The following is an 11624-nucleotide window of genomic DNA, read 5'->3' as shown; positions in this document are numbered from 1 at the left end:
TCCCCGATCTGGATGGACATCGTCATTGTCACTAACTGCCTATGGCCTCGCTTACCTGCCAGGACTTTGGTCTTCAGTAGGTGAGGCAAGGGTGCTCATGATCTCTTACTTGTTCCCTCCTTCTCAGAATTTGTTTCTGGGAGATGAGAGCTGGACAGGTTCGGGGGCTTGGGACCGGGAACCTTTTGTTCCCATTCCAGCCTGTGACATGGAGGCCTGTGTTACTGGTCCAGTCAGCAGATTAAACAGGACATACACTAAATAATTAAGAGATCAACAGAGGCCCTGGTGAGTGGTTCTCTCCTATGGAGTTGCAGAGGCCTATTGTGGAGATCATTAGAATGATACATCTTTTTAATGATCCCAAGGAAAAGACATGCTTTTCCTTGGATCTTGAGGTGGCTGCCCAACAAATTGTGTGGTTCACCCAGCTCCCTTAGGGGACATGTGCATCTCATCTAAGGTTTTCAGTAAAAGGGAAAGAAGGGGTGTGAGTGACTGGTCTCCTCCCTTCTCTCTTGTACCTGTCTCTCTCTTTAGTCCAAGAGACAGGTAGTAAGCCATCACATGCTGGATTGGCGAGTTTGCAGGTGACTACATGATGAGATCATCCTGTCCTTCAACTTGTGTAGGTGGTTTAGGGAGAAACAATGAAACAAACCTGTTGGTCTTATTAGCAAATTTTGTCTTTGACACTCTGGTTCTTTCAAGCCTTTTTTCAAAGTAATGACGCAACTCATTACTTTAAGCCCAGAAATCTAGCATTCGCAATATCCCATATGTCCAACAAGCTAGAAGTGCAGGATTCCTTCCTCAGCTCTTCCAGACTGGGAAGGTATTTCCAGATGGGTAGAACCAAACCAGTCAGTTCAGAGATTTACCCAGACTCCACCCTCCAATGGGTCAGTCTCCTGTGTAAAGACCAAAGGGTTGTATTTGTGTAGGAACGAATAGCAAATTTTTAAAGTAATTTATATTTTTCCTAACATACAAACCTGAAGGTCTTTACATTTATGCCCCACCTCAGCCACCCCTCATTGTGATACCTGAACCAAAAGGCAAAGTGGAGTGCAGACCAACGAGTGGGCGGGGCTTCCCCTTGCTTGGCTGGTTAGGTACTCCAGTTTCACAGGTTTGCCATCTAACTCCACCCTTTATCGAAGTTTCAGGAGCAAAATTTTCCATACTCCAGATCATTGTAGTCAAAATTGTAAAGTCTGTTTTGACAGGAAAAGGAAAGGAAAATTAAATTTGTTACCAAGAGAAAAAAAAGCCTGACTACAGATTTTTAGGTCAGCAGCTGAAGTACAGGGCTTCCAGGCTTTTGGTGTCTTATCATATAAACACTTGGACATTGCCTCTCAGCTGCCATCCTCTAAGCCCCAAATGATGGGAACAGGTTAAGGATCTGGGAGTCACTAAAAACATGAGAACCATTAAGAAGGTAGGTAGTTAGTACTACTATTGGGTCATTTTGGTACATGCATAAACAGCCACTCTTCTGTATGAAAGGCAAAAGACAGTGTCTGAGGACATTTAGGGCTGCAAATACAAGCACAACATGACTGATTGGGTTGTGTTGAAATGTTTATATGACACCTGCTGGTATCAGTAGATAATTCACAAGTTTGTTGTTCATCTGAGCAATTGGATGAAAGCTCAGTGCATCTTTATTTTACGTTTCTGTTGAAATCCTTTAGTGTGAAGCATGTGGAATTTCCAATTTCAGCGATCAACACAAATACTGTACCGACAAGTAGGCCATCTACTTAAATGGTTCCTTATTACTCTTTAACTATTATTTTTTAAATAAAGTTCTTTGGTCATCTAAATGCTCCGACATCAGGTTTGTGGTCAACTGAATCCACCTAGTTTTGTTCCCTTCCCACAGCTTCAGGATAGATTTCCCACACACAAGTTGTGAGCTTGATGTAAAACCCTAACTTTGGGAGATGCAGCCAACTAAAGAACTAAAGTCCTTGAGACAAGCATCCACATTCTAGGATAAGTACAAGGTAGCAGCCCCTCTTGTAGATTTTTTTGTAATATTGTAAAAGGCAAAAATATCCAATGCTGATCACATGATATCCTTTTCTTCCTTTGTATGCTTTTCTATGCTTAATTTTGCAGCTGGCTGGATAACAGTCAATTTTTACTTTCTGTATTTCAGGAATGAACTTTGATTGCTTGAATTCATAAGGTAGATGCAAGAGTTGGTAAGAGTGCATGGTTCCAAACTTCAGCCATCTTATTATCTTTGTATTGTCAAGCAACTTTGATGCCAGTCAAATTGCCAACAAGCAACCTTGATGCCACAACCTCCTGATGCTTTGGTAAAGTTTCCACAACTTACTATCTGTTGGGGGATTTGATGGGTCAAATCTAAAATTTATTTAATTTTGTAGATCTACACTAATTGTATATACCAAATCCTGTGGTTAATTTGTGTTGATTTCTAACGTGACAGAAAAACTGGAAAGAGCCCAAGAAGCTGTTTGGTAATATGGAAAAATAATGAGATATTGTTGGGCTCATTGAACAATTTACATAATTTGAGCAAATGTAGTAACTAGGAAAAGTAATGTGTTTGCATCTTTGAAAAAATTTTTCAAAAATATTCTCGTTCATACAGGATACAACCTGTTACATATTACTAAAGCATTTATGGTCATTTGAATAAAGTAATGGTTAAAGAATCTTTCGCTCAAAAAGAGCCCTGTGTGGTATAGTCCTCACATCTTGTATACATAAAATCCAAGAGTTAAAATGCCTTGAATCTGATAAAATAGCTGTCACATAAAAATCAGGAGCTGAGAGATGTCTTAATGTTACTGTACAAATTTGTTTTATCAGTTTTAGGTAATGGAAGTCAAATTATGGGTCATTGTCAAATTATCTGTTGAGAAATTTAGACTGAATTCGTAATGAAGGATTCAGAGTTTGCACTGTAGTTTTCAAGCTCTCCTAAGTTGAAAGTGGTGGTGGACCATCTCTCTTTCTCACTTAACCATACATGACTCAGTAACATTGTGAAGTGCAATAATGATTCAGACGAGCCTTGCCATCTAAAAAGTTTTTGATCAGTGAGACTTACTATAAACAGTCATTCACCACCATTATCATTTAGAGGTAACAGAATTTTTACTATATACAGATGTCGAATTGAATTGAATAGTATAGAATTTTGGCCAAAGGCTAAGCACTGGGACCTATGAGGTCATTCAGCACTGAAACAGAAATTGACAGTAAAAGGTCTGAAAGGTGTAACAGAAGGAAAATCTCATAGATGCACTATGAGTCAATTGTTAGGAGAGGGTGGAAAGTAAGATGGAAGAAAGGGAATATGAAAAGAGTTACAGTAAAAGGAATGAAAGAGATTGCAGCTAGGAGGCGAAGGCACGCTGCAAAGAACCTTAAATAATGCCTACAGTGCACTGATGGTGCTACCCCCCTATGGTGGCTATATAAACAGATATCCTGCAGTCTGCGACCTCTCCCTCCTCGGATTATGTACAACATACAAATTACATATTTGTACTATCTATCCAAAGACTATGCAAATACGTACCTCTGAACATCATAAGCAACACATTTTGGAACAGAAGAGGTAAAAGCAGACACTCGCCTCCTTATACTGATGGCTCAAAATCTCCCTCTGGTGCATGATTTACTTCAATGTCTAATTAGAGTCCAGTTATCATTTCATAACAGTGCTTGTATTTTCAGGGCCTAATTATCTACAGTATAGTCACTAATTATATTTGTTCCTATGAAGGTGCAAATCATTGCCTTTTATTTAGGATTATTCTCAGTGTGAGCTGGACACAATGGTTGAAGCTTGATTACAGTGTGGTTAATTGGTGGCAGGCAGTTGAGTGACAAGTTATTGCCTACTGACTTTGTTAGCTGCACTGAGTCAAGGCGTTTTTTTTTTTTTTTTTTTTTTTTTTTGTCACAAACCACAGTTGGTTTATAAAACTTGACCCTATAATATACTGTTTTTGTTTAGTGGTTCAGCATGTCTGAGAATAACAATCATAATTTATTGTATTGTTTTTCTAGTAGCTACTTGTATCAATATATATACTGTAAAGGCATATACGGAAGCTTCTGGTTCTTCGTGTTATGAAGTGCTCATATAATTCACAACCTTTGCCGTTACAGTAAGACTTTTGGTTTGAGTAATAAAGAAACAAAGTGGTAGTATGTGAACATCTCTAATTTCCTCCCATGTTCCTTATCAGTATTCAGACTGATAAGAAGGGTGACACTTCTGGAGCCTTTTCTCTGTGGTTGTCCTTCAAGATTTCCCATGAGCACTCCTTTCTCCTATAGAAGAGATGCTGGTCTTTATTCCTTTCACTGGGATTGACTGTGGGGAGAAGCTGTCTGTTAGTCATGAAGTTCATGACTGATCTTCAGCATTACTTTAAAAGAAAACTCAGATCTTTACTTTCCTGGTTCACTGGCTTCTACTGAGGCGACCCCAGTGTTCATGGTCACGTGATTTCAGTTGCTATATGTGTTCATGCAGCCGGCTCTTCATAGAACTGAGGGACTAGGGGAGGATCTTGATGAAAAGCTGAGTACATGTATGAGCTCCTCTACCAGTTCTATCTTGTCCTGCTTGTGCCATTGTATCCTTTTTTTCTCCTACAGATTTAACCTCTTACCCAAACTTCCTGGGCAGTGGCTGTTACTTGGGAGGCATTCACTGTATGGCTGTTACAACACCACTTATTATACCATGATTGCAATTGTAAATGTTTACCTGATCCCTCTCATAGTGATTACCCTACAGCTCCTGTTTTGTCACAGGCCCTTTGGCTTTTGGCCACAGTACTTACATAAACCTGTCATTGTCCATAAACAGCTTCTGAAGCCTAAGAGTATGACTATCATAAGTGGAAGGTAGCTTCCTTGCTAGAATATTATTCAGTTCCAGTATCCCTCATCTGTTGGTTTGCAATTGTCATGGTTAGTTTTAAATAGAAAACTTATTTTTTGGTAATGTTCATGAGGTACAGCTTGGTAATGTTCATGAGGTAAAAGCTTTCATACCTGTAAGGTAGCTCCCTTGATAAGAGTTGAATTATGAAATTCAGGCTATAAAACCAGTAGGAATACCTGTACAGTACAAGATAAGTGTTCCTACAGGAATATAACCCATCACCTTTTATTCCTGGCAGGAATATTACTTGGTGCATGCAGGAACAGCCATTGAAACTTTGTACAGTAACAAGTAAAGTTAAGTATACCTTAGTTTAACCAGACCACTGAGCTGATTAACATCTCTCCTAGGGCTGGCCTGAAGGATTAGATTTATTTTACATGGCTAAGAACCAATTGGTTACCTAGCAATGGTACCTACCTCTAGTAGTCCTTTCACTTGCTGTTAGCCAGCATATTTTCTTTGGCTCTAATCGAGATAAAATATATTCCTGTGCTCTTTCCTGACTACATCATGGAAGCTTCTACATTGTATGTTTGCTCGTTTTATTTTTTCAGTGGAAGTTACCCTTAAAATAAGTGTAAGTGCACAACAATGTGTCAGATGTAGGTCGTTCTTGACAGTGGATCCTTACCCTGTCTGTTCATTCTACGGGGCTAGGGTTTGCAGTCCTGACTCTCCCTGTAAAAAGTGTGGAGGCTGGTCTCCTTTAGAGTGGAAGAGTATTGGGAAGAAGCATTAGAAGGACAAGAGACATTCAGCAGTACTTTTGGTGTGGAATACTCTGTTGCTGTCATTGCCAAATCTTTTTGGTGTCTTCCCATTGGACTGCCCTCCCTCTCTTCCTGCCCCTCTGCTTGTTCTCTGGCTGAGCCTGAAAGGGGTGTGCACATGAAAGTAGCAGCCTAGAATGCACTCTCCAACAACAAGGACCCTGGTGAGACCTCAGTGAATGCTTGCCATCCTTCACCTCATACACTACCTCCATTGGCTGCTCCAAGTACAGCAAGTTAAAATCATTGGAGTACCGTAAAAAGATATGGCCTTCACTAGGAATTCCAGGTAACTCATCTTTTGCTTCATTATTAGACCACTTAGCCTCAGCTAAGGGGTCCTTTGTTCCAGTTGTTCTTGCTATTCCTGAAGCTTCCTGTTCCCATGGCATTGCCCCTGGGATACCCATGCAATATTGAACATAGGCTGTACTGTCAAGACTCTTCTGACTGCCTCAACCTTATCTTCTGTCTTAACAGTAGAGAGTAGACTTGCAGTACAAGCAAGGTGATTAAATACAGGCTTGTATCTTCCTCCTCCTGCTGGTCAGGCTAATCCTTCTCGTCTTTCTCAGGTCCTTCTTATTGTAGGAAGAGGTAATAATAATTCCAAAAGCCCTCTCACAAGCAGTCAAAGATTGGCAGTAGTGAGACGTTCACTGTGGGCAGAGTTGAAACTGGGTTTTATGAGCATGGTTATGACCTAGTGGCTTCCAGTCCCTTTCAAGACTCAATGATTGCTCTGTACTATTCTCTCACTTGTATTCCAGAGATATGTAGAGTTGTCAACGTTACCCTCTTTCATCACATGCTCTCCATATTGTGCAAGGGCAGATGCGAGGTTCATGTGTGACAAATCCACGCTTTACAATACCTTTGGGTACTGTGGTGCCCTGTGTGCATGTGTTTGTACAGACACTTGAATGCTCAGATTTAGGACCTCAAATGTGCATGATATTACTCACTAGTGTTAGGCCACAGTCTCCACTAGTTTGGCCTCAGCCTTGCTCATGGTTCAGCAGTCAGCACCACCAGGTCTGACCATGTGCATTCTTGGTCTCAGGAATGTTTACCTGAACTAGCTGTTTTTGCTCATAACACCAGGTAGGCTGCTGCTGCAAAGTGTCGTTTTCTAGTATTAGGGATAATACTACTGTACTCAGTTTGCTAAGAGTTTTATTTTGGCTGCAACTAAAGTGGAATAATTTGCTTAGTGCAGTTGTAGAATCTTCTGACCTCTAAACATTTAAACGAGGAGTGAATTCATTCATGACCTCTGCAGATGGCTCCTGAATTCAGGTATATCAGTATTATGTTCTGTTCCCTCATATTTTTTTAATTATCACATTTTCTTATAACTTTCTCTGCAGACTGATTTCCCTTTGGAGCTCTCTTGGGTTTATAGTCTGTTGCTCTGTTCATATGGTTTTTGGATGAAGATTTAAAGAAAGAAAGGATCCCAGCCACACTTGAGGGAGTTGTTAGGACTCAAAGGTTCTTTTCAGAACCCCTATGGTCTGAGTTGGAAAGACACTTCTGAGAGATTGATAAGTTCATTTTAGAGTGTAATAATCATGGGGAAGCAACCATGGTGCTGTCATTGAACCTGTTGTCATCTAGGATTTTGTCTAGAGGCAAGACCGTTGTTTCAACTGTTGTGGTTTCTGCTTTCTCATGGTGTTTTGAACCAGGTAAACATTCTAATCTGCATATCAGATTTCCTTGCTTCCAGTAGACCAAGCATGCTCCTTCCACCGCCTTTGACACACCAGCATAAAGTTTACACCCCCAGAAGATGCAGATACCACTCCTCTTCAATTTGACTCATCAGTCAGCTGACTGACAACCAACCTGCCCCTGGAGAGACTCAGATAAGAAGGTATACCCTTTTTGTCTGTGGAGTCAGGAGCCATGGCTTTCTTGCAGGCAGCATCATGGCTCAATGTATGACAGAGTGAAGTTCTGGAAGCTATTGGTGTCAGAAGGTAAGCCTTCTGACTCCTCTTGCATCTGTAAAAATGACTCTTCTCAAGACAAGTTTCAGCAAAGTGTAGCCTGTCTCTGTGAACCAGATTGTCTTAAGACTCCTTTTTACTCTTTTTAAAGCATAAAGTTAAAGCAACAATGGAGAGGAGGCATGCCGATAGCAGGATCTTTTCCACTGTGTGGTTTCCATCAAGCTCTTCAGAGCTCCAAAGGACAATGTGGCCAAGAAGTGGCACATCAGGTCTACTTGCTAAGCTCTCCCCAGGTAAGATTGTAGGGCATACATGTGGTTTGCTACCACTTACCCGTATTTTGTCAGCTGCTCTGGGTATGTATGCATCATTGGAGTACCTGCAGATGTGGCTGTCCCTTGGTATTTAGGAGACCCATCTTTCACTGATTTTTAGACCACTTAGCATCAGTTAAAAGGTCCCCTGCCCTTATTGCTACTGTTTCGGTTCTTGCTGCAAAACATAACTCTTGGAGTCTCCTGTAGCATTCATCCTGCCTGTGGAAGATACCCTGTAGTATTGCACTCTAGCTGTGCTTCAATATGGCAGATTTTTAAAGTAAATTGTATTTTTCTTTATACAAACCAAAGCCTTTCATACATAGAGTATTCTTCCTATGCATGCACTGGGCTGGTTGTGTACTGACTAAACAAGGGTGGTACCCAGATGGAGATGGGAGGAAAGGGGATGCTATGTTCACCCAACCAATGCTACCCATTATTCTTTCAGCTATTATCAGAATGAAAAACTAAAGGGGAATGATGGAGTAGGGTGGCTGCGGTGGGTTACATCCCAATATGAAAGGCTACTGTTTGTATACCTGAAAAAATACAAATGACTTAAATCAATTGACATTTGCTTCTGAAGTGAGTGCTGATTCCCATGTGGGTAGAGCAGAGTGTCATCCTGCAGAAAAAGAGTACGGATGCTGCTCTGTTGACACTGCCCCAGAGGGTGGATCTGTACTGCTTTGCTGACACCACCCCAAGGACAGGGCAGTACTGCTCTACCAGCACTGCCTCAGAGAGCGAGGCAGTACTGTACTTCCCTCCATCAAAAATGCTGCTGATAAAGCAATGCCAAAATCAAAACCTCATCCAACAAAACACAAAGTTCCATGGTAGTCTGAAAAACTAACAGAATTAATAAAAAAAAAAAAAAAAACAATGGGGAGATGATTAGATAATCTGAATAGAAAGTTCAGTAAAATAAATAAAACATTACCAATATTAGAAGGAACTTTACAAAAGATGACTATTATTACTAGAAATCAATACATTAAAACCTCTATACAACAAAATATCTAAAGTCTAAGTATACCTTAGTTTTACCAGACCACTGAGCTGATTAACAGCTCTCCTAGGGCTGGCCCGAAGGATTAGACTTATTTTACGTGGCTAAGAACCAATTGGTTACTTAGCAACGGGACCTACAGCAAAATTTAAAAAGGAAATAATTCAAGGAAGAATCATTTCATGGAGGAAATATGGATCAGATCTCTCTAATAATACTCCCATACGAAAAATCAGGAAAATAAATGGTACCCATGTTAAACCACCTAGTCATGCCATATTAAAGGATGGAAAAAAGAATACTTGATTCAGAAGAAATAACCAATGTAACTGGTGAAAACTTAGCAAATGCAAGTAGTGATAAAAATTTGGATGAACACTCCCGCACAAAGATAAATAATATAGAATTAATAACAATAAATTTTGAAACAATACAAGATATATAATAGAAAATTTAATATGGAAGAGGTGGTGACAGCGAGATGATTTTCCACTTAGCATCTTTGGCAAAGTCATACAGGCAGTCCCCAGTTATCAGCAGGGGTTCTGTTCCCAACAGCGTGACAGTACTGTAACTAAAAAAATTGCCGATAACCCAAATTCGGCAATACTAACTCCGATATCCGGTTATTGGCGCCGATAACCAGGGATTGGCGCCAATAACTGGAGATCAGCACCAAAAATCCAGTTACCGTTGCTAGACAGGCACCACAAAACTGGATCACCGATAACTGAGGCCACCGATTACCAGGACTGCCAGTACTTTTTACAGATTTGTGGCTTGGAAATTTATTTCCTGATGAATGGGGTATAAGCTATAATTATTCCTATCCCCAAACCTAGAAAGTCTTCCAGTACTGTAAACAATTACACACCAATTTCTCTAACAAGTTGCTTATATAAATTACTAAAGAAAATGGTAAATGCTCAACTAACATGGCACATTCAAGAAAATAAAATTTTGACTCCCACTCAGTTCAGATCACAATGTAACAGATCTACATTGGATTCTCTATCTAACTTGGAAGGCCACATACGTAGAGGATTTGAACGAAAACAAATTAATGTAGCTGTTATTTTTGACATTGAAAAGGCATACGATACTACATGGTGGTATGCAATATTAAAAACTATATAAAAACAGCATCCGTGGACATTCACCTAGGTTTAAACAAAACTTTTTGACAAATTGCAGTTTTCGGGTAAGAATTGATGTTTTGTCCAGAGCATTTCCACTTGAAAATGGTATTCCAGAGGGAAGCGTCAGAGTGGCATACTGTTTACTTCAGCAATAAATAATATCAGTAATAATCTACCTACTGCAATAAAAAGTAACCTTTATATGGATGATTTTACCATATATTTTTCAGCATCTTACATAAAACATGCAGAGTGAATCATTAATAAAACTACAGTATAGTAAAAATAGATTAATGGACCGCATCTGTAGGCTTTAAATTATCCATACATAAGACAAGCAGTCGTGTTTTATAAAAATAAAAAGTGGAAGAAAGGTGAAGAAATAGATTGAAAAATCAGAAATCATAGTATACCAATTGGCCAAACTGCAAAATTTTTAGGATTTGGAATGCTCGCATAAAATACATGAAGTCATAATGTAAAAGCATTAAATCTAAAAGAGCATTAAATCTAATTAAACAACTATCAAACACTGCTTGGGAAACTGATGGACATACCTTTACTGTATTGTATCAATCACAAAATTATTAAATGAGGCTTCTTTAATTATTTTTATGGCTGATGCTATTGCACATAACTCAGCTGCAAATACTGAGGCTTTATTAGGTAGAGAGAACTGATAGTTTTGTCTTGGAATACTTCAGCATTTCCACTCTGTATTGTGACTTAGATCCGTCTGTGTACAGGCTATTGTGTAATGTGGACCTTTTTGGATTATATGTTCTACTGTATGTTGTCTATTGAAGGTAGCTTTATATTTATATTTAGTGACTCGAACAATCTTCCAGGTCTAATTGGGAAAGGTGGTAAATGATTGTTAATAAATACATCTCAATCCAAATAATTTTTTGGTTGGAGAATCACTTGTCTGAATTCTCAGGGCACTCTTCATTGTTACTAACTCTATGGAGAGAGAGAGGTAGTTCACCACATTCAACTAGTAAAGATGACTTTGGTGATGATCTAAAGGCTCCTGAACCTATCTATCTATCTATCATTGACTATGGAAGCAAAATATATGGCTCAGCATCAGACGCAACACTGAAAGCGTTAGGCCCAGTTCATAACGAAGGCCTTAAAATAGGTTCAGGAGCCTTTAGATCATCACCAAAGTCATCTTTACTAGTTAAATGTGGTGAACTACCTCTCTCTCTCCATAGAGAGTTAGTAACAATGAAGAGTGTCCTGAGAATTCAAACAAGTGATTCTCCAACCAAAAAATTATTTGGATTGAGATGTCTTTATTAACAATCATTTACCACCTTTCCCAATTAGACCTGGAAGATTGTTCGAGTCACTAAATATAATATAAAGCTACCTTCAATAGACAACATACAGTAGAACATATAATCCAAAAAGGTCCACATTACGCAATAGCCTGTACACAGATGGATCTAAGTCACAATACAGA

The sequence above is a fragment of the Macrobrachium rosenbergii genome, chromosome 41 (genome assembly GCF_040412425.1).
Source record: "Macrobrachium rosenbergii isolate ZJJX-2024 chromosome 41, ASM4041242v1, whole genome shotgun sequence".
NCBI lineage: Eukaryota > Metazoa > Arthropoda > Malacostraca > Decapoda > Palaemonidae > Macrobrachium > Macrobrachium rosenbergii.
The sequence above is the reverse complement of the archived record's forward strand: the minus strand, read 5'-3'. Positions refer to the sequence as shown.